The 24,535-nt window shown below is 43.1% G+C and overlaps 1 protein-coding gene across 1 annotated transcript in view; it reads left to right on the forward strand.

Annotated features, from left to right (window-relative positions):
- Positions 1-24,535, forward strand: part of LOC133656320 (huntingtin-interacting protein 1-related protein-like) — a 96,846-nt gene that overhangs the window by 1,017 nt on the left and 71,294 nt on the right. The window lies entirely within an intron of this gene.

Here is a 24,535-nt window from a genome sequence, read left to right on the forward strand (position 1 = left end):
ATTATTGACATATACTGTTAATTGAACAAAACCACAGTTTAATGGTTTGATTCACTAAAATACATCATTTATTGACACAATATTGACACATACTGTAGAAAATAAATGACGCTACACCTTTTTAGTCCCATTCACAAAAATACATCAAATATTCCTGAATTATTGACATATAGTGTGACTATATTGACAATACAATGATTTTTGTGGTGAAATTCATTAAGCTACATCAAATATTGCCACGTTATTGACATATAATGTATATTTATTGACAGAGCACTGCTTTATGTGATCAAATTCACTAAAATACATCAAATATTGTTACATCATTGACATATAGTGTTAATAATTGAACAAAACCAGAGGTTTTTATGGTTTAATGCACTAAAAGACATCAAATATTGCCTCATTATTGATATTAAATACTGTTAATAAATAAATGAAACAGCACTTTTTTAGTCCCACTCACTAAAATACATCAAATATTGCTACATCATTGACATATACTGTTAATAATTGAACAAAACCGCAGTTTTTTGTGGTTTAATTCACTAAAATACATAATTTATTGCCACTTTTTTGACATATAGTGTAAATAAATAACAGCACTTTTTGTAGTCCCATTCACTAAAATACATAAAATATTCTTGAATTATTGACATGTACTGTTAATTGAACAAAACCACAGTTTAATGGTTTGATTCACTAAAATACATCATTTATTGACACAATATTGACACATACTGTAGAAAATAAATGACACTACACCTTTTTAGTCCCATTCACAAAAATACATCAAATATTCCTGAATTATTGACAAATAGTGTGACTATATTGACAATACAATGATTTTTGTGGTGAAATTCATTAAGCTACATCAAATATTGCCACGTTATTGACATATAATGTATATTTATTGACAGAGCACTGCTTTATGTGATCAGATTCACTAAAATACATCAAATATTGTTACATCATTGACATATAGTGTTAATAATTGAACAAAACCAGAGTTTTTATGGTTTAATGCACTAAAAGACATCAAATATTGCCTCATTATTGATATTAAATACTGTTAATAAATAAATGAAACAGCACTTTTTTAGTCCCACTCACTAAAATACATCAAATATTGCTACATCATTGACATATACTGTTAATAATTGAACAAAACCACAGTTTTTTGTGGTTTAATTCACTAAAATACATAATTTATTGCCACTTTTTTGACACATAGTGTAAATAAATAAATGAGACAGCACTTTTTTTTAGTCCCATTCACTAAAATACATTAAATATTCTTGAATTATTGACATATACTGTTAATAATTGAACAAAACCACAGTTTAATGGTTTGATTCACTAAAATACATCATTTATTGACACAATATTGACACATACAGTAGAAAATAAATGACGCTACACCTTTTTAGTCCCATTCACAAAAATACATCAAATATTCCTGAATTATTGACATATAGTGTGACTATATTGACAATACAATGCTTTTTGTGGTGAAATTTATTAAGCTACATCAAATATTGCCACGTTATTGACATATAATGTATATTTATTGACAGAGCACTGCTTTATGTGATCAAATTCACTAAAATACATCAAATATTGTTACATCATTGACATATAGTGTTAATAATTGAAGAAAACCAGAGTTTTTATGTTTTAATGCACTAAAAGACATCAAATATTGCCTCATTATTGATATTAAATACTGTTAATAAATAAATGAAACAGCACTTTTTTAGTACCACTCACTAAAATACATAAAATATTGCTACATCATTGACATATACTGTTAATAATTGAACAAAACCACAGTTTTTTGTGGTTTAATTCACTAAAATACATAATTTATTGCCACTTTTTTGACATATAGTGTAAATAAATAAATGAGACAGCACTTTTTTTAGTCCCATTCACTAAAATACATTAAATATTCTTGAATTATTGACATATACTGTTAATTGAACAAATCCACAGTTTAATGGTTTGATTCACTAAAATACATCATTTATTGACACAATATTGACACATACTGTAGAAAATAAATGACACTACACCTTTTTAGTCCCATTCACAAAAATACATCAAATATTCCTGAATTATTGACATATAGTGTGACTATATTGACAATACAATGGTTTTTGTGGTGAAATTCATTAAGCTACATCAAATATTGCCACGTTATTGACATATAATGTATATTTATTGACAGAGCACTGCTTTATGTGATCAAATTCACTAAAATACATCAAATATTGTTACATCATTGACATATAGTGTTAATAACTGAACAAAACCAGAGTTTTTATGGTTTAATGCACTAAAAGACATCAAATATTGCCTCATTATTGATATTAAATACTGTTAATAAATAAATGAAACAGCACTTTTTTAGTCCCACTCACTAAAATACATCAAATATTGCTACATCATTGACATATACTGTTAATAATTGAACAAAACCGCAGTTTTTTGTGGTTTAATTCACTAAAATACATAATTTATTGCCACTTTTTTGACATATAGTGTAAATAAATAAATGAGACAGCACTTTTTTTAGTCCCATTCACTAAAATACATAAAATATTCTTGAATTATTGACATGTACTGTTAATTGAACAAAACCACAGTTTAATGGTTTGATTCACTAAAATACATCATTTATTGACACAATATTGACACATACTGTAGAAAATAAATGACACTACACCTTTTTAGTCCCATTCACAAAAATACATCAAATATTCCTGAATTATTGACATATAGTGTGACTATATTGACAATACAATGCTTTTTGTGGTGAAATTCATTAAGGTACATCAAATATTGCCACGTTATTGACATATAATGTATATTTATTGACAGAGCACTGCTTTATGTGATCAAATTCACTAAAATACATCAAATATTGTTACATCATTGACATATAGTGTTAATAATTGAACAAAACCAGAGTTTTTATGGTTTAATGCACTAAAAGACATCAAATATTGCCTCATTATTGATATTAAATACTGTTAATAAATAAATGAAACAGCACATTCTTAGTCCCACTCACTAAAATACATCAAATATTGCTACATCATTGACATATACTGTTAATAATTGAACAAAACCACAGTTTTTTATGGTTTAATTCACTAAAATACATAATTCATTGCCACTTTTTTGACATATAGTGTAAATAAATAAATGAGACAGCACTTTTTTTAGTCCCTTTCACTAAAATACATTAAATATTCTTGAATTATTGACATATACTGTTCATAATTGAACAAAACCACAGTTTAATGGTTTGATTCACTAAAATACATCATTTATTGACACAATATTGACACATACTGTAGAAAATAAATGACACTACACTTTTTTAGTCCCATTCACTAAAATATGTCAAATATTCCTGAATTATTGACATATAGTGTGACTATATTGACAATACAATGCTTTTTATGGTGAAATTCATTAAGCTACATCAAATATTGCCACGTTATTGACATATAATGTATATTTATTGACAGAGCACTGCTTTATGTGATCAAATTCACTAAAATACATCAAATATTGTTACATCATTGACATATAGTGTTAATAATTGAACAAAACCAGAGTTTTTATGGTTTAATGCACTAAAAGACATCAAATATTGCCTCATTATTGATATTAAATACTGTTAATAAATAAATGAAACAGCACTTTTTTAGTCCCACTCACTAAAATACATCAAATATTGCTACATCATTGACATATACTGTTAATAATTGAACAAAACCACAGTTTTTTGTGGTTTAATTCACTAAAATACATAATTTATTGCCACTTTTTTGACATATAGTGTAAATAAATAAATGAGACAGCACTTTTTTTAGTCCCATTCACTAAAATACATTAAATATTCTTGAATTATTGACATATACTGTTAATTGAACAAAACCACAGTTTAATGGTTTGATTCACTAAAATACATCATTTATTGACACAATATTGACACATACTGTAGAAAATAAATGACACTACACCTTTTTAGTCCCATTCACAAAAATACATCAAATATTCCTGAATTATTGACATATAGTGTGACTATATTGACAATACAATGCTTTTTGTGGTGAAATTCATTAAGCTACATCAAATATTGCCACGTTATTGACATATAATGTATATTTATTGACAGAGCACTGCTTTATGTCATCAAATTCACTAAAATACTTCAAATATTGTTACATCATTGACATATAGTGTTAATAATTGAACAAAACCAGAGTTCTTATGGTTTAATGCACTAAAAGACATCGAATATTGCCTCATTATTGATATTAAATACTGTTAATAAATAAATGAAACAGCACTTTTTTAGTCCCACTCACTAAAATACATCAAATATTGCTACATCATTGACATATACTGTTAATAATTGAACAAAACCGCCGTTTTTTGTGGTTTAATTCACTAAAATACATAATTTATTGCCACTTTTTTGACATATAGTGTAAATAAATAAATGAGACAGCACTTTTTTTAGTCCCTTTCACTAAAATACATTAAATATTCTTGAATTATTGACATATACTGTTAATTGAACAAAACCACAGTTTAATGGTTTGATTCACTAAAATACATCATTTATTGACACAATATTGACACATACTGTAGAAAATAAATGACGCTACACCTTTTTAGTCCCATTCACAAAAATACATCAAATATTCCTGAATTATTGACATATAGTGTGACTATATTGACAATACAATGCTTTTTGTGGTGAAATTCATTAAGCTACATCAAATATTGCCACGTTATTGACATATAATGTATATTTATTGACAGAGCACTGCTTTATGTGATCAAATTCACTAAAATACATCAAATATTGTTACATCATTGACATATAGTGTTAATAATTGAACAAAACCAGAGTTTTTATGGTTTAATGCACTAAAAGACATCAAATATTGCCTCATTATTGATATTAAATACTGTTAATAAATAAATGAAACAGCACTTTTTTAGTCCCACTCACTAAAATACATCAAATATTGCTACATCATTGACATATACTGTTAATAATTGAACAAAACCACAGTTTTTTGTGGTTTAATTCACTAAAATACATAATTTATTGCCACTTTTTTGACATATAGTGTAAATAAATAAATGAGACAGCACTTTTTTTAGTCCCTTTCACTAAAATACATTAAATATTCTTGAATTATTGACATATACTGTTAATAATTGAACAAAACCACAGTTTTATGGTTTAATTCACTAAAATACATCATTTATTGACACAATATTGACACATACTGTAGAAAATAAATGACACTACACTTTTTTAGTCCCATTCACTAAAATATGTCAAATATTCCGGAATTATTGACATATAGTGTGACTATATTGACAATACAATGCTTTTTGTGGTGAAATTCATTAAGCTACATCAAATATTGCCACGTTATTGACATATAATGTATATTTATTGACAGAGCACTGCTTTATGTGATCAAATTCACTAAAATACATCAAATATTGTTACATCATTGACATATAGTGTTAATAATTGAACAAAACCAGAGTTTTTATGGTTTAATGCACTAAAAGACATCAAATATTGCCTCATTTATGATATTAAATACTGTTTATAAATAAATGAAACAGCACTTTTTTAGTCCCACTCACTAAAATACATCAAATATTGCTACATCATTGACATATACTGTTAATAATTGAACAAAACCACAGTTTTTTTGTGGTTTAATTCACTAAAATACATAATTTATTGCCACTTTTTTGACACAGTGTAAATAAATAAATGAGACAGCACTTTTTTTAGTCCCATTCACTAAAATACATGAAATATTCTTGAATTATTGACATATACTGTTAATAATTGAACAAAACCACAGTTTTATGGTTTAATTCACTAAAATACATCATTTATTGACACAATATTGACACATACTGTAGAAAATAAATGACGCTACACCTTTTTAGTCCCATTCACAAAAATACATCAAATATTCCTGAATTATTGACATATGGTGTGACTATATTGACAATACAATGCTTTTTGTGGTGAAATTCATTAAGCTACATCAAATATTGCCACGTTATTGACATATAATGTATATTTATTGACAGAGCACTGCTTTATGTGATCAAATTCACTAAAATACATCAAATATTGTTACATCATTGACATATAGTGTTAATAATTGAACAAAACCAGAGTTTTTATGGTTTAATGCACTAAAAGACATCAAATATTGCCTCATTATTGATATTAAATACTGTTAATAAATAAATGAAACAGCACTTTTTTAGTCCCACTCACTAAAATACATAAAATATTGCTACATCATTGACATATACTGTTAATAATTGAACAAAACCACAGTTTTTTGTGGTTTAATTCACTAAAATACATCATTTATTGCCACTTTTTTTACATATAGTGTAAATAAATAAATGAGACAGCACTTTTTTTAGTCCCATTCACTAAAATACATTAAATATTCTTGAATTATTGACATATACTGTTAATAATTGAACAAAACCACAGTTTTATGGTTTAATTCACTAAAATACATCATTTATTGACACAATATTGACACATACTGTAGAAAATAAATGACACTACACTTTTTTAGTCCCATTCACTAAAATATGTCAAATATTCCTGAATTATTGACATATAGTGTGACTATATTGACAATACAATGCTTTTTATGGTGAAATTCATTAAGCTACATCAAATATTGCCACGTTTTTGACATATATTGTATATTTATTGACAGAGCACTGCTTTATGTGATCAAATTCACTAAAATACATCAAACATTGCTGCATCATTGACATACATTGTTTTTTCTTTTGTCCCACTCACTAAAATACATTATACATTGTCACATTATTGACATATAGTGTCAATAAATATATTACATATCACTTATTTTGGTCAAATTCACTATACAAAAAATCAACTATTGCTTCATTATTGATATTATATACTGTAAATAAATTGATGAAACAGCACGTTTTTAGTCCCATTCACTAGAATACATCAAATATTGCCACATTATTGATATTATATACTGTAAATAAATTGATGAAACAGCACTATTTTAGTCACATTAACAAAAATACGTAAAATATTGCCTCAATATTTATATTATATACTGTAAATAAATAGTTGAAACAGCACTTTTTTAGCCACATGAACAAAATACATCAAATATTGCCTCATTATTGATATTATATACTGTAAATAAATTGATGAAACAGCACTTTTTTAGTCACATGAACAAAATACATCAAATATTGCCTCATTATTGATATTATATACTTTAAACAAAGTGATGCAACAGTACTATTTCAGAGACATTCACTAAAATACATAAATGTTTGCCTCATTATTGGTATTATATACTGTGAACAAAGTGATGAAACAGCGCTTTTTTAGTCACATTCACTAAAATACATCAAATATTGCCTCATTATTGACATTATATTCTCTAAATAAACTTTTTTAGTCACATGAACAAAATATATCAAATATTGCGTCATTATTGATATTTTATACTGTAAATAAATTGATGAAACAGCTTTATTTTAGTCACATTCACTAAAATAATCCAATATTGTCACATTAGTGACACAGACTACAAGTAAAAACAAACAAAAAGCACCAAAACATGAATTAAATCTTCCATGTTGAATAAAACAGCCTATTTAGTGGTTGACCATCAAAAATGGAGCTGAGACATATTTTGTGTTTTGCCCCTCAGCTTGGAAAACCTTGTCTTGGTCCATGTTGTGTGGTTTTGTTGTGTACATGAGTGAAATAAGTGAGGACACACACTAAAGTGCTACAGTTGGTCCTCACACTGACAACTAACACTAAAGTGCTACAGTCGGTCCTCACACTGACGACACACACTAAAGTGTCGGTCCTCACACTGACGACACACACTAAAGTGTCGGTCCTCACACTGACGACACACACTAAAGTGCTAGAGTCGGTCCTCACACTGACGACACACACTAAAGTGTCGGTCCTCACACTGACGACACACACTAAAGTGTCGGTCCTCACACTGACGACACACACTAAAGTGTTGGTCCTCACACTGACGACACACACTAAAGTGCTAGAGTCGGTTCTCACACTGACGACACACACTAAAGCGCTAGAGTCGGTCCTCACACTGACGACACACACTAAAGTGTCGGCCCTCACACTGACGACACACACTAAAGTGCTAGAGTCGGTCCTCACACTGACGACACACACTAAAGTGTCGGTCCTCACACTGACGACACACACTAAAGTGTCGGTCCTCACACTGACGACACACACTAAAGTGTTGGTCCTCACACTGACGACACACACTAAAGCGCTAGAGTCGGTCCTCACACTGACGACACACACTAAAGTGTCGGCCCTCACACTGACGACACACACTAAAGTGCTAGAGTCGGTCCTCACACTGACGACACACACTAAAGTGCTAGAGTCGGTCCTCACACTGACGACACACACTAAAGTGTCGGTCCTCACACTGACGACACACACTAAAGTGTCGGTCCTCACACTGACGACACACACTAAAGTGTCGGTCCTCACACTGACGACACACACTAAAGTGTTGGTCCTCACACTGACGACACACACTAAAGTGCTAGAGTCGGTTCTCACACTGACGACACACACTAAAGCGCTAGAGTCGGTCCTCACACTGACGACACACACTAAAGTGTCGGCCCTCACACTGACGACACACACTAAAGTGCTAGAGTCGGTCCTCACACTGACGACACACACTAAAGTGTCGGTCCTCACACTGACGACACACACTAAAGTGTCGGTCCTCACACTGACGACACACACTAAAGTGTTGGTCCTCACACTGACGACACACACTAAAGCGCTAGAGTCGGTCCTCACACTGACGACACACACTAAAGTGTCGGCCCTCACACTGACGACACACACTAAAGTGCTAGAGTCGGTCCTCACACTGACGACACACACTAAAGTGCTAGAGTCGGTCCTCACACTGACGACACACACTAAAGTGCTAGAGTCGGTCCTCACACTGACGACACACACTAAAGTGCTAGAGTCGGTCCTCACACTGACGACACACACTAAAGTGCTAGAGTCGGTCCTCACACTGACGACACACACTAAAGTGTCGGTCCTCACACTGACGACACACACTAAAGTGTCGGTCCTCACACTGACGACACACACTAAAGTGTCGGTCCTCACACTGACGACACACACTAAAGTGTTGGTCCTCACACTGACGACACACACTAAAGTGCTAGAGTCGGTTCTCACACTGACGACACACACTAAAGCGCTAGAGTCGGTCCTCACACTGACGACACACACTAAAGTGTCGGCCCTCACACTGACGACACACACTAAAGTGCTAGAGTCGGTCCTCACACTGACGACACACACTAAAGTGTCGGTCCTCACACTGACGACACACACTAAAGTGTCGGTCCTCACACTGACGACACACACTAAAGTGTTGGTCCTCACACTGACGACACACACTAAAGCGCTAGAGTCGGTCCTCACACTGACGACACACACTAAAGTGTCGGCCCTCACACTGACGACACACACTAAAGTGCTAGAGTCGGTCCTCACACTGACGACACACACTAAAGTGCTAGAGTCGGTCCTCACACTGACGACACACACTAAAGTGCTAGAGTCGGTCCTCACACTGACGACACACACTAAAGTGTCGGTCCTCACACTGACGACACACACTAAAGTGTCGGTCCTCACACTGACGACACACACTAAAGTGTTGGTCCTCACACTGACGACACACACTAAAGTGCTAGAGTCGGTTCTCACACTGACGACACACACTAAAGCGCTAGAGTCGGTCCTCACACTGACGACACACACTAAAGTGTTGGTCCTCACACTGACGACACACACTAAAGTGCTAGAGTCGGTCCTCACACTGACGACACACACTAAAGTGTCGGTCCTCACACTGACGACACACACTAAAGTGTTGGTCCTCACACTGACGACACACACTAAAGTGCTAGAGTCGGTCCTCACACTGACGACACACACTAAAGTGTCGGTCCTCACACTGACGACACACACTAAAGTGTTGGTCCTCACACTGACGACACACACTAAAGTGTTGGTCCTCACACTGACGACACACACTAAAGTGCTAGAGTCGGTTCTCACACTGACGACACACACTAAAGCGCTAGAGTCGGTCCTCACACTGACGACACACACTAAAGTGTCGGCCCTCACACTGACGACACACACTAAAGTGCTAGAGTCGGTCCTCACACTGACGACACACACTAAAGTGTCGGTCCTCACACTGACGACACACACTAAAGTGTCGGTCCTCACACTGACGACACACACTAAAGTGTTGGTCCTCACACTGACGACACACACTAAAGCGCTAGAGTCGGTCCTCACACTGACGACACACACTAAAGTGTCGGCCCTCACACTGACGACACACACTAAAGTGCTAGAGTCGGTCCTCACACTGACGACACACACTAAAGTGCTAGAGTCGGTCCTCACACTGACGACACACACTAAAGTGCTAGAGTCGGTCCTCACACTGACGACACACACTAAAGTGTCGGTCCTCACACTGACGACACACACTAAAGTGTCGGTCCTCACACTGACGACACACACTAAAGTGTTGGTCCTCACACTGACGACACACACTAAAGTGCTAGAGTCGGTTCTCACACTGACGACACACACTAAAGCGCTAGAGTCGGTCCTCACACTGACGACACACACTAAAGTGTTGGTCCTCACACTGACGACACACACTAAAGTGCTAGAGTCGGTCCTCACACTGACGACACACACTAAAGTGTCGGTCCTCACACTGACGACACACACTAAAGTGTTGGTCCTCACACTGACGACACACACTAAAGTGCTAGAGTCGGTCCTCACACTGACGACACACACTAAAGTGTCGGTCCTCACACTGACGACACACACTAAAGTGTTGGTCCTCACACTGACGACACACACTAAAGTGTTGGTCCTCACACTGACGACACACACTAAAGTGCTAGAGTCGATCCTCACACTGACGACACACACTAAAGTGCTAGAGTCGATCCTCACACTGACGACACACACTAAAGTGCTAGAGTCGATCCTCACACTGACGACACACACTAAAGTGCTAGAGTCGGTCCTCACACTGACGACACACACTAAAGTGTCGGTCCTCACACTGACGACACACACTAAAGTGTCGGCCCTCACACTGACGACACACACTAAAGTGTCGGTCCTCACACTGACGACACACACTAAAGTGTCGGTCCTCACACTGACGACACACACTAAAGTGTCGGTCCTCACACTGACGACACACACTAAAGTGACGACACACACTAAAGTGTCGGTCCTCACACTGACGACACACACTAAAGTGTCGGTCCTCACACTGACGACACACACTAAAGTGACGACACACACTAAAGTGTCGGTCCTCACACTGACGACACACACTAAAGTGTCGGTCCTCACACTGACGACACACACTAAAGTGTCGGTCCTCACACTGACGACACACACTAAAGTGACGACACACACTAAAGTGCTAGAGTCGATCCTCACACTGACGACACACACTAAAGTGCTAGAGTCGATCCTCACACTGACGACACACACTAAAGTGCTAGAGTCGGTTCTCACACTGACGACACACACTAAAGTGTCGGTCCTCACACTGACGACACACACTAAAGTGTTGGTCCTCACACTGACGACACACACTAAAGCGCTAGAGTCGGTCCTCACACTGACGACACACACTAAAGCGCTAGAGTCGGTCCTCACACTGACGACACACACTAAAGCGCTAGAGTCGGTCCTCACACTGACGACACACACTAAAGTGTCGGTCCTCACACTGACGACACACACTAAAGTGTTGGTCCTCACACTGACGACACACACTAAAGTGCTAGAGTCGGTCCTCACACTGACGACACACACTAAAGTGTCGGTCCTCACACTGACGACACACACTAAAGTGTTGGTCCTCACACTGACGACACACACTAAAGCGCTAGAGTCGGTCCTCACACTGACGACACACACAAAAGTGTCGGTCCTCACACTGACGACACACACTAAAGTGTTGGTCCTCACACTGACGACACACACTAAAGTGCTAGAGTCGATCCTCACACTGACGACACACACTAAAGTGCTAGAGTCGGTCCTCACACTGACGACACACACTAAAGTGCTAGAGTCGGTCCTCACACTGACGACACACACTAAAGTGCTAGAGTCGGTCCTCACACTGACGACACACACTAAAGTGTCGGTCCTCACACTGACGACACACACTAAAGTGTCGGTCCTCACACTGACGACACACACTAAAGTGTCGGCCCTCACACTGACGACACACACTAAAGTGTCGGCCCTCACACTGACGACACACACTAAATTGTCGGTCCTCACACTGACGACACACACTAAAGTGTCGGCCCTCACACTGACGACACACACTAAATTGTCTGCCCTCACACTGACGACACACACTAAAGTGCTAGAGTCGGTCCTCACACTGACAACACACACTAAAGTGTCGGTCCTCAAACTGACGACACACACTAAAGTGTCGGTCCTCACACTGACGACACACACTAAAGTGTCGGTCCTCACACTGACAACACACACTAAAGTGTCGGCCCTCACACTGACGACACACACTAAAGTGTCGGCCCTCACACTGACGACACACACTAAAGTGTCGGTCCTCACACTGACGACACACACTAAAGTGTCGGCCCTCACACTGACGACACACACTAAAGTGCTAGAGTCGGTCCTCACACTGACGACACACACTAAAGTGCTAGAGTCGGTCCTCACACTGACGACACACACTAAAGTGCTAGAGTCGATCCTCACACTGACGACACACACTAAAGTGCTAGAGTCGATCCTCACACTGACGACACACACTAAAGTGCTAGAGTCGATCCTCACACTGACGACACACACTAAAGTGCTAGAGTCGATCCTCACACTGACGACACACACTAAAGCGCTAGTGTCGGTCCTCACACTGACGACACACACTAAAGTGCTAGAGTCGGTCCTCACACTGACGACACACACTAAAGTGCTAGAGTCGGTCCTCACACTGACGACACACACTAAAGTGCTAGAGTCGGTCCTCACACTGACGACACACACTAAAGTGCTAGAGTCGGTCCTCACACTGACGACACACACTAAAGTGTTGGTCCTCACACTGACGACACACACTAAAGTGCTAGAGTCGATCCTCACACTGACGACACACACTAAAGTGCTAGAGTCGGTCCTCACACTGACGACACACACTAAAGTGCTAGAGTCGGTCCTCACACTGACGACACACACTAAAGTGCTAGAGTCGGTCCTCACACTGACGACACACACTAAAGTGTCGGTCCTCACACTGACGACACACACTAAAGTGTCGGTCCTCACACTGACGACACACACTAAAGTGTCGGCCCTCACACTGACGACACACACTAAAGTGTCGGCCCTCACACTGACGACACACACTAAATTGTCGGTCCTCACACTGACGACACACACTAAAGTGTCGGCCCTCACACTGACGACACACACTAAATTGTCTGCCCTCACACTGACGACACACACTAAAGTGCTAGAGTCGGTCCTCACACTGACAACACACACTAAAGTGTCGGTCCTCAAACTGACGACACACACTAAAGTGTCGGTCCTCACACTGACGACACACACTAAAGTGTCGGTCCTCACACTGACAACACACACTAAAGTGTCGGCCCTCACACTGACGACACACACTAAAGTGTCGGCCCTCACACTGACGACACACACTAAAGTGTCGGTCCTCACACTGACGACACACACTAAAGTGTCGGCCCTCACACTGACGACACACACTAAAGTGCTAGAGTCGGTCCTCACACTGACGACACACACTAAAGTGCTAGAGTCGGTCCTCACACTGACGACACACACTAAAGTGCTAGAGTCGATCCTCACACTGACGACACACACTAAAGTGCTAGAGTCGATCCTCACACTGACGACACACACTAAAGTGCTAGAGTCGATCCTCACACTGACGACACACACTAAAGTGCTAGAGTCGATCCTCACACTGACGACACACACTAAAGCGCTAGTGTCGGTCCTCACACTGACGACACACACTAAAGTGCTAGAGTCGGTCCTCACACTGACGACACACACTAAAGTGCTAGAGTCGGTCCTCACACTGACGACACACACTAAAGTGCTAGAGTCGGTCCTCACACTGACGACACACACTAAAGTGCTAGAGTCGGTCCTCACACTGACGACACACACTAAAGTGCTAGAGTCGGTCCTCACACTGACAACACACACTAAAGTGTCGGTCCTCACACTGACGACACACACTAAAGTGTCGGTCCTCACACTGACGACACACACTAAAGTGTCGGCCCTCACACTGACGACACACACTAAAGTGTCGGCCCTCACACTGACGACACACACTAAATTGTCGGTCCTCACACTGACGACACACACTAAAGTGTCGGCCCTCACACTGACGACACACACTAAATTGTCTGCCCTCACACTGACGACACACACTAAAGTGCTAGAGTCGGTCCTCACACTGACAACACACACTAAAGTGTCGGTCCTCAAACTGACGACACACACTAAAGTGTCGGTCCTCACACTGACGACACACACTAAAGTGTCGGTCCTCACACTGACAACACACACTAAAGTGTCGGCCCTCACACTGACGACACACACTAAAGTGTCGGTCCTCACACTGACGACACACACTAAAGTGTCGGCCCTCACACTGACGACACACACTAAAGTGTCGGTCCTCACACTGACGACACACACTAAAGTGTCGGTCCTCACACTGACGACACACACTAAAGTGTCGGCCCTCACACTGACGACACACACTAAAGTGTCGGCCCTCACACTGACGACACACACTAAAGTGTCGGCCCTCACACTGACGACACACACTAAAGTGTCGGCCCTCACACTGACGACACACACTAAAGTGTCGGCCCTCACACTGACGACACACACTAAAGTGTCGGCCCTCACACTGACGACACACACTAAAGTGTCGGTCCTCACACTGACGACACACACTAAAGTGTCGGTTCTCACACTGACGACACACACTAAAGTGTCGGTCCTCACACTGACGACACACAGTAAAGTGTCGGTCCTCACACTGACGACACACACTAAAGTGTCGGTCCTCACACTGACGACACACACTAAAGTGACGACACACACTAAAGTGTCGGTCCTCACACTGACGACACACACTAAAGTGTCGGCCCTCACACTGACGACACACACTAAAGTGTCGGCCCTCACACTGACGACACACACTAAAGTGTCGGTCCTCACACTGACGACACACACTAAAGTGACGACACACACTAAAGTGTCGGTCCTCACACTGACGACACACACTAAAGTGTCGGCCCTCACACTGACGACACACACTAAAGTGTCGGTCCTCACACTGACGACACACACTAAAGTGACGACACACACTAAAGTGTCGGTCCTCACACTGACGACACACACTAAAGTGCTAGAGTCGGTCCTCACACTGATGACACACACTAAAGCGCTACAGTCGGTCCTCACACTGACGACACACACTAAAGTGTCGGTCCTCACACTGACGACACACACTAAAGTGTCGGTCCTCACACTGACGACACACACTAAAGTGTCGGCCCTCACACTGACGACACACACTAAAGTGTCGGCCCTCACACTGACGACACACACTAAAGTGTCGGTCCTCACACTGACGACACACACTAAAGTGACGACACACACTAAAGTGTCGGTCCTCACACTGACGACACACACTAAAGTGTCGGCCCTCACACTGACGACACACACTAAAGTGTCGGTCCTCACACTGACGACACACACTAAAGTGACGACACACACTAAAGTGTCGGTCCTCACACTGACGACACACTAAAGTGCTAGAGTCGGTCCTCACACTGATGACACACACTAAAGCGCTACAGTCGGTCCTCACACTGACGACACACACTAAAGTGTCGGTCCTCACACTGACGACACACACTAAAGTGTCGGTCCTCACACTGACGACACACACTAAAGTGTCGGTCCTCACACTGACGACACACACTAAAGTGTCGGCCCTCACACTGACGACACACACTAAAGTGTCGGTCCTCACACTGACGACACACACTAAAGTGTCGGCCCTCACACTGACGACACACACTAAAGTGTCGGCCCTCACACTGACGACACACACTAAAGTGTCGGCCCTCACACTGACGACACACACTAAAGTGTCGGTCCTCACAATGACGACACACACTAAAGTGTCGGCCCTCACACTGACGACACACACTAAAGTGTCGGTCCTCACACTGACGACACACAGTAAAGTGTCGGTCCTCACACTGACGACACACACTAAAATGTCGGTCCTCACACTGACGACACACACTAAAGTGACGACACACACTAAAGTGTCGGTCCTCACACTGACGACACACACTAAAGTGTCGGTCCTCACACTGACGACACACACTAAAGTGACGACACACACTAAAGTGTCGGTCCTCACACTGACGACACACACTAAAGTGTCGGTCCTCACACTGACGACACACACTAAAGTGACGACACACACTAAAGTGTCGGTCCTCACACTGACGACACACACTAAAGTGACGACACACACTAAAGTGTCGGTCCTCACACTGACGACACACACTAAAGTGTCGGCCCTCACACTGACGACACACACTAAAGTGTCGGCCCTCACACTGACGACACACACTAAAGTGTCGGCCCTCACACTGACGACACACACTAAAGTGACGACACACACTAAAGTGTCGGTCCTCACACTGACGACACACACTAAAGTGACGACACACACTAAAGTGTCGGTCCTCACACTGACGACACACACTAAAGTGTCGGTCCTCACACTGACGACACACACTAAAGTGACGACACACACTAAAGTGTCGGTCCTCACACTGACGACACACACTAAAGTGTCGGTCCTCACACTGACGACACACACTAAAGTGTCGGTCCTCACACTGACGACACACACTAAAGTGACGACACACACTAAAGTGTCGGTCCTCACACTGACGACACACACTAAAGTGTCGGTCCTCACACTGACGACACACACTATAAAGTGTCGGTCCTCACACTGACGACACACACTAAAGTGTCGGTCCTCACACTGACGACACACACTAAAGTGTCGGTCCTCACACTGACGACACACACTAAAGTGTCGGTCCTCACACTGACGACACACACTAAAGTGTCGGTCCTCACACTGACGACACACACTAAAGTGTCGGTTCTCACACTGACGACACACACTAAAGTGTCGGCCCTCACACTGACGACACACACTAAAGTGTCGGTCCTCACACTGACGACACACACTAAAGTGTCGGCCCTCACACTGACGACACACACTAAAGTGTCGGTCCTCACACTGACGACACACACTAAAGTGTCGGTCCTCACACTGACGACACACACTAAAGTGTCGGTCCTCACACTGACGACACACACTCACACTAAAGTGTCGGTCCTCACACTGACGACACACACTAAAGTGACGACACACACTAAAGTGTCGGTCCTCACACTGACGACACACACTAAAGTGTCGGTCCTCACACTGACGACACACACTAAAGTGTCGGTCCTCACACTGACGACACACACTAAAGTGTCGGCCCTCACACTGACGACACACACTAAAGTGTCGGTCCTCACACTGACGACACACACTAAAGTGACGACACACACTAAAGTGTCGGTCCTCACACTGACGACACACACTAAAGTGTCGGCCCTCACACTGACGACACACACTAAAGTGACGACACACACTAAAGTGTCGGTCCTCACACTGACGACACACACTAAAGTGTCGGCCCTCACACTGACGACACACACTAAAGTGACGACACACACTAAAGTGTCGGTCCTCACACTGACGACACACACTAAAGTGTCGGTCCTCACACTGACGACACACACTAAAGTGACGACACACACTAAAGTGTCGGTCCTCACACTGACGACACACACTAAAGTGTCGGTCCTCACACTGACGACACACACTAAAGTGACGACACACACTAAAGTGTCGGTCCTCACACTGACGACACACACTAAAGTGACGACACACACTAAAGTGTCGGTCCTCACACTGACGACACACACTAAAGTGTCGGTCCTCACACTGACGACACACACTAAAGTGTCGGTCCTCACACTGACGACACACACTAAAGTGACGACACACACTAAAGTGTCTGTCCTCACACTGACGACACACACTAAAGTGACGACACACACTAAAGTGTCGGTCCTCACACTGACGACACACACTAAAGTGTCGGTCCTCACACTGACGACACACACTAAAGTGACGACACACACTAAAGTGTCGGTCCTCACACTGACGACACACACTAAAGTGTCGGCCCTCACACTGACGACACACACTAAAGTGACGACACACACTAAAGTGTCGGTCCTCACACTGACGACACACACTAAAGTGACGACACACACTAAAGTGTCGGTCCTCACACTGACGACACACACTAAAGTGACGACACACACTAAAGTGTCGGTCCTCACACTGACGACACACACTAAAGTGTCGGCCCTCACACTGACGACACACACTAAAGTGACGACACACACTAAAGTGTCGGTCCTCACACTGACGACACACACTAAAGTGTCGGTCCTCACACTGACGACACACACTAAAGTGACGACACACACTAAAGTGTCGGTCCTCACACTGACGACACACACTAAAGTGACGACACACACTAAAGTGTCGGCCCTCACACTGACGACACACACTAAAGTGACGACACACACTAAAGTGTCGGTCCTCACACTGACGACACACACTAAAGTGTCGGTCCTCACACTGACGACACACACTAAAGTGACGACACACACTAAAGTGTCGGTCCTCACACTGACGACACACACTAAAGTGACGACACACACTAAAGTGTCGGCCCTCACACTGACGACACACACTAAAGTGTCGGTCCTCACACTGACGACACACACTAAAGTGACGACACACACTAAAGTGTCGGTCCTCACACTGACGACACACACTAAAGTGTCGGCCCTCACACTGACGACACACACTAAAGTGACGACACACACTAAAGTGTCGGCCCTCACACTGACGACACACACTAAAGTGTCTGTCCTCACACTGACGACACACACTAAAGTGACGACACACACTAAAGTGTCGGTCCTCACACTGACGACACACACTAAAGTGTCGGTCCTCACACTGACGACACACACTAAAGTGACGACACACACTAAAGTGTCGGTCCTCACACTGACGACACACACTAAAGTGACGACACACACTAAAGTGTCGGCCCTCACACTGACGACACACACTAAAGTGTCGGTCCTCACACTGACGACACACACTAAAGTGACGACACACACTAAAGTGTCGGTCCTCACACTGACGACACACACTAAAGTGACGACACACACTAAAGTGTCGGTCCTCACACTGACGACACACACTAAAGTGACGACACACACTAAAGTGTCGGTCCTCACACTGACGACACACACTAAAGTGACGACACACACTAAAGTGTCGGTCCTCACACTGACGACACACACTAAAGTGTCGGCCCTCACACTGACGACACACACTAAAGTGACGACACACACTAAAGTGTCGGCCCTCACACTGACGACACACACTAAAGTGACGACACACACTAAAGTGTCGGTCCTCACACTGACGACACACTAAAGTGTCGGCCCTCACACTGACGACACACACTAAAGTGACGACACACACTAAAGTGTCGGTCCTCACACTGACGACACACACTAAAGTGTCGGCCCTCACACTGACGACACACACTAAAGTGACGACACACACTAAAGTGTCGGTCCTCACACTGACGACACACACTAAAGTGTCGGTCCTCACACTGACGACACACACTAAAGTGTCGGCCCTCACACTGACGACACACACTAAAGTGACGACACACACTAAAGTGTCGGCCCTCACACTGACGACACACACTAAAGTGACGACACACACTAAAGTGTCGGCCCTCACACTGACGACACACACTAAAGTGTCGGTCCTCACACTGACGACACACACTAAAGTGTCGGCCCTCACACTGACGACACACACTAAAGTGTCGGCCCTCACACTGACGACACACACTAAAGTGTCGGTCCTCACACTGACGACACACACTAAAGTGACGACACACACTAAAGTGTCGGTCCTCACACTGACGACACACACTAAAGTGTCGGCCCTCACACTGACGACACACACTAAAGTGTCGGTCCTCACACTGACGACACACACTAAAGTGACGACACACACTAAAGTGTCGGTCCTCACACTGACGACACACTAAAGTGCTAGAGTCGGTCCTCACACTGATGACACACACTAAAGCGCTACAGTCGGTCCTCACACTGACGACACACACTAAAGTGTCGGTCCTCACACTGACGACACACACTAAAGTGTCGGTCCTCACACTGACGACACACACTAAAGTGTCGGTCCTCACACTGACGACACACACTAAAGTGTCGGCCCTCACACTGACGACACACACTAAAGTGTCGGTCCTCACACTGACGACACACACTAAAGTGTCGGCCCTCACACTGACGACACACACTAAAGTGTCGGCCCTCACACTGACGACACACACTAAAGTGTCGGCCCTCACACTGACGACACACACTAAAGTGTCGGTCCTCACAATGACGACACACACTAAAGTGTCGGCCCTCACACTGACGACACACACTAAAGTGTCGGTCCTCACACTGACGACACACAGTAAAGTGTCGGTCCTCACACTGACGACACACACTAAAATGTCGGTCCTCACACTGACGACACACACTAAAGTGACGACACACACTAAAGTGTCGGTCCTCACACTGACGACACACACTAAAGTGTCGGTCCTCACACTGACGACACACACTAAAGTGACGACACACACTAAAGTGTCGGTCCTCACACTGACGACACACACTAAAGTGTCGGTCCTCACACTGACGACACACACTAAAGTGACGACACACACTAAAGTGTCGGTCCTCACACTGACGACACACACTAAAGTGACGACACACACTAAAGTGTCGGTCCTCACACTGACGACACACACTAAAGTGTCGGCCCTCACACTGACGACACACACTAAAGTGTCGGCCCTCACACTGACGACACACACTAAAGTGTCGGCCCTCACACTGACGACACACACTAAAGTGACGACACACACTAAAGTGTCGGTCCTCACACTGACGACACACACTAAAGTGACGACACACACTAAAGTGTCGGTCCTCACACTGACGACACACACTAAAGTGTCGGTCCTCACACTGACGACACACACTAAAGTGACGACACACACTAAAGTGTCGGTCCTCACACTGACGACACACACTAAAGTGTCGGTCCTCACACTGACGACACACACTAAAGTGTCGGTCCTCACACTGACGACACACACTAAAGTGACGACACACACTAAAGTGTCGGTCCTCACACTGACGACACACACTAAAGTGTCGGTCCTCACACTGACGACACACACTATAAAGTGTCGGTCCTCACACTGACGACACACACTAAAGTGTCGGTCCTCACACTGACGACACACACTAAAGTGTCGGTCCTCACACTGACGACACACACTAAAGTGTCGGTCCTCACACTGACGACACACACTAAAGTGTCGGTCCTCACACTGACGACACACACTAAAGTGTCGGTTCTCACACTGACGACACACACTAAAGTGTCGGCCCTCACACTGACGACACACACTAAAGTGTCGGTCCTCACACTGACGACACACACTAAAGTGTCGGCCCTCACACTGACGACACACACTAAAGTGTCGGTCCTCACACTGACGACACACACTAAAGTGTCGGTCCTCACACTGACGACACACACTAAAGTGTCGGTCCTCACACTGACGACACACACTCACACTAAAGTGTCGGTCCTCACACTGACGACACACACTAAAGTGACGACACACACTAAAGTGTCGGTCCTCACACTGACGACACACACTAAAGTGTCGGTCCTCACACTGACGACACACACTAAAGTGTCGGTCCTCACACTGACGACACACACTAAAGTGTCGGCCCTCACACTGACGACACACACTAAAGTGTCGGTCCTCACACTGACGACACACACTAAAGTGACGACACACACTAAAGTGTCGGTCCTCACACTGACGACACACACTAAAGTGTCGGCCCTCACACTGACGACACACACTAAAGTGACGACACACACTAAAGTGTCGGTCCTCACACTGACGACACACACTAAAGTGTCGGCCCTCACACTGACGACACACACTAAAGTGACGACACACACTAAAGTGTCGGTCCTCACACTGACGACACACACTAAAGTGTCGGTCCTCACACTGACGACACACACTAAAGTGACGACACACACTAAAGTGTCGGTCCTCACACTGACGACACACACTAAAGTGTCGGTCCTCACACTGACGACACACACTAAAGTGACGACACACACTAAAGTGTCGGTCCTCACACTGACGACACACACTAAAGTGACGACACACACTAAAGTGTCGGTCCTCACACTGACGACACACACTAAAGTGTCGGTCCTCACACTGACGACACACACTAAAGTGTCGGTCCTCACACTGACGACACACACTAAAGTGACGACACACACTAAAGTGTCTGTCCTCACACTGACGACACACACTAAAGTGACGACACACACTAAAGTGTCGGTCCTCACACTGACGACACACACTAAAGTGTCGGTCCTCACACTGACGACACACACTAAAGTGACGACACACACTAAAGTGTCGGTCCTCACACTGACGACACACACTAAAGTGTCGGCCCTCACACTGACGACACACACTAAAGTGACGACACACACTAAAGTGTCGGTCCTCACACTGACGACACACACTAAAGTGACGACACACACTAAAGTGTCGGTCCTCACACTGACGACACACACTAAAGTGACGACACACACTAAAGTGTCGGTCCTCACACTGACGACACACACTAAAGTGTCGGCCCTCACACTGACGACACACACTAAAGTGACGACACACACTAAAGTGTCGGTCCTCACACTGACGACACACACTAAAGTGTCGGTCCTCACACTGACGACACACACTAAAGTGACGACACACACTAAAGTGTCGGTCCTCACACTGACGACACACACTAAAGTGACGACACACACTAAAGTGTCGGCCCTCACACTGACGACACACACTAAAGTGACGACACACACTAAAGTGTCGGTCCTCACACTGACGACACACACTAAAGTGTCGGTCCTCACACTGACGACACACACTAAAGTGACGACACACACTAAAGTGTCGGTCCTCACACTGACGACACACACTAAAGTGACGACACACACTAAAGTGTCGGCCCTCACACTGACGACACACACTAAAGTGTCGGTCCTCACACTGACGACACACACTAAAGTGACGACACACACTAAAGTGTCGGTCCTCACACTGACGACACACACTAAAGTGTCGGCCCTCACACTGACGACACACACTAAAGTGACGACACACACTAAAGTGTCGGCCCTCACACTGACGACACACACTAAAGTGTCTGTCCTCACACTGACGACACACACTAAAGTGACGACACACACTAAAGTGTCGGTCCTCACACTGACGACACACACTAAAGTGTCGGTCCTCACACTGACGACACACACTAAAGTGACGACACACACTAAAGTGTCGGTCCTCACACTGACGACACACACTAAAGTGACGACACACACTAAAGTGTCGGCCCTCACACTGACGACACACACTAAAGTGTCGGTCCTCACACTGACGACACACACTAAAGTGACGACACACACTAAAGTGTCGGTCCTCACACTGACGACACACACTAAAGTGACGACACACACTAAAGTGTCGGTCCTCACACTGACGACACACACTAAAGTGACGACACACACTAAAGTGTCGGTCCTCACACTGACGACACACACTAAAGTGACGACACACACTAAAGTGTCGGTCCTCACACTGACGACACACACTAAAGTGTCGGCCCTCACACTGACGACACACACTAAAGTGACGACACACACTAAAGTGTCGGCCCTCACACTGACGACACACACTAAAGTGACGACACACACTAAAGTGTCGGTCCTCACACTGACGACACACTAAAGTGTCGGCCCTCACACTGACGACACACACTAAAGTGACGACACACACTAAAGTG

The sequence above is a fragment of the Entelurus aequoreus genome, linkage group LG08, assembly GCF_033978785.1.
Source record: "Entelurus aequoreus isolate RoL-2023_Sb linkage group LG08, RoL_Eaeq_v1.1, whole genome shotgun sequence".
Lineage (NCBI taxonomy): Eukaryota > Metazoa > Chordata > Actinopteri > Syngnathiformes > Syngnathidae > Entelurus > Entelurus aequoreus.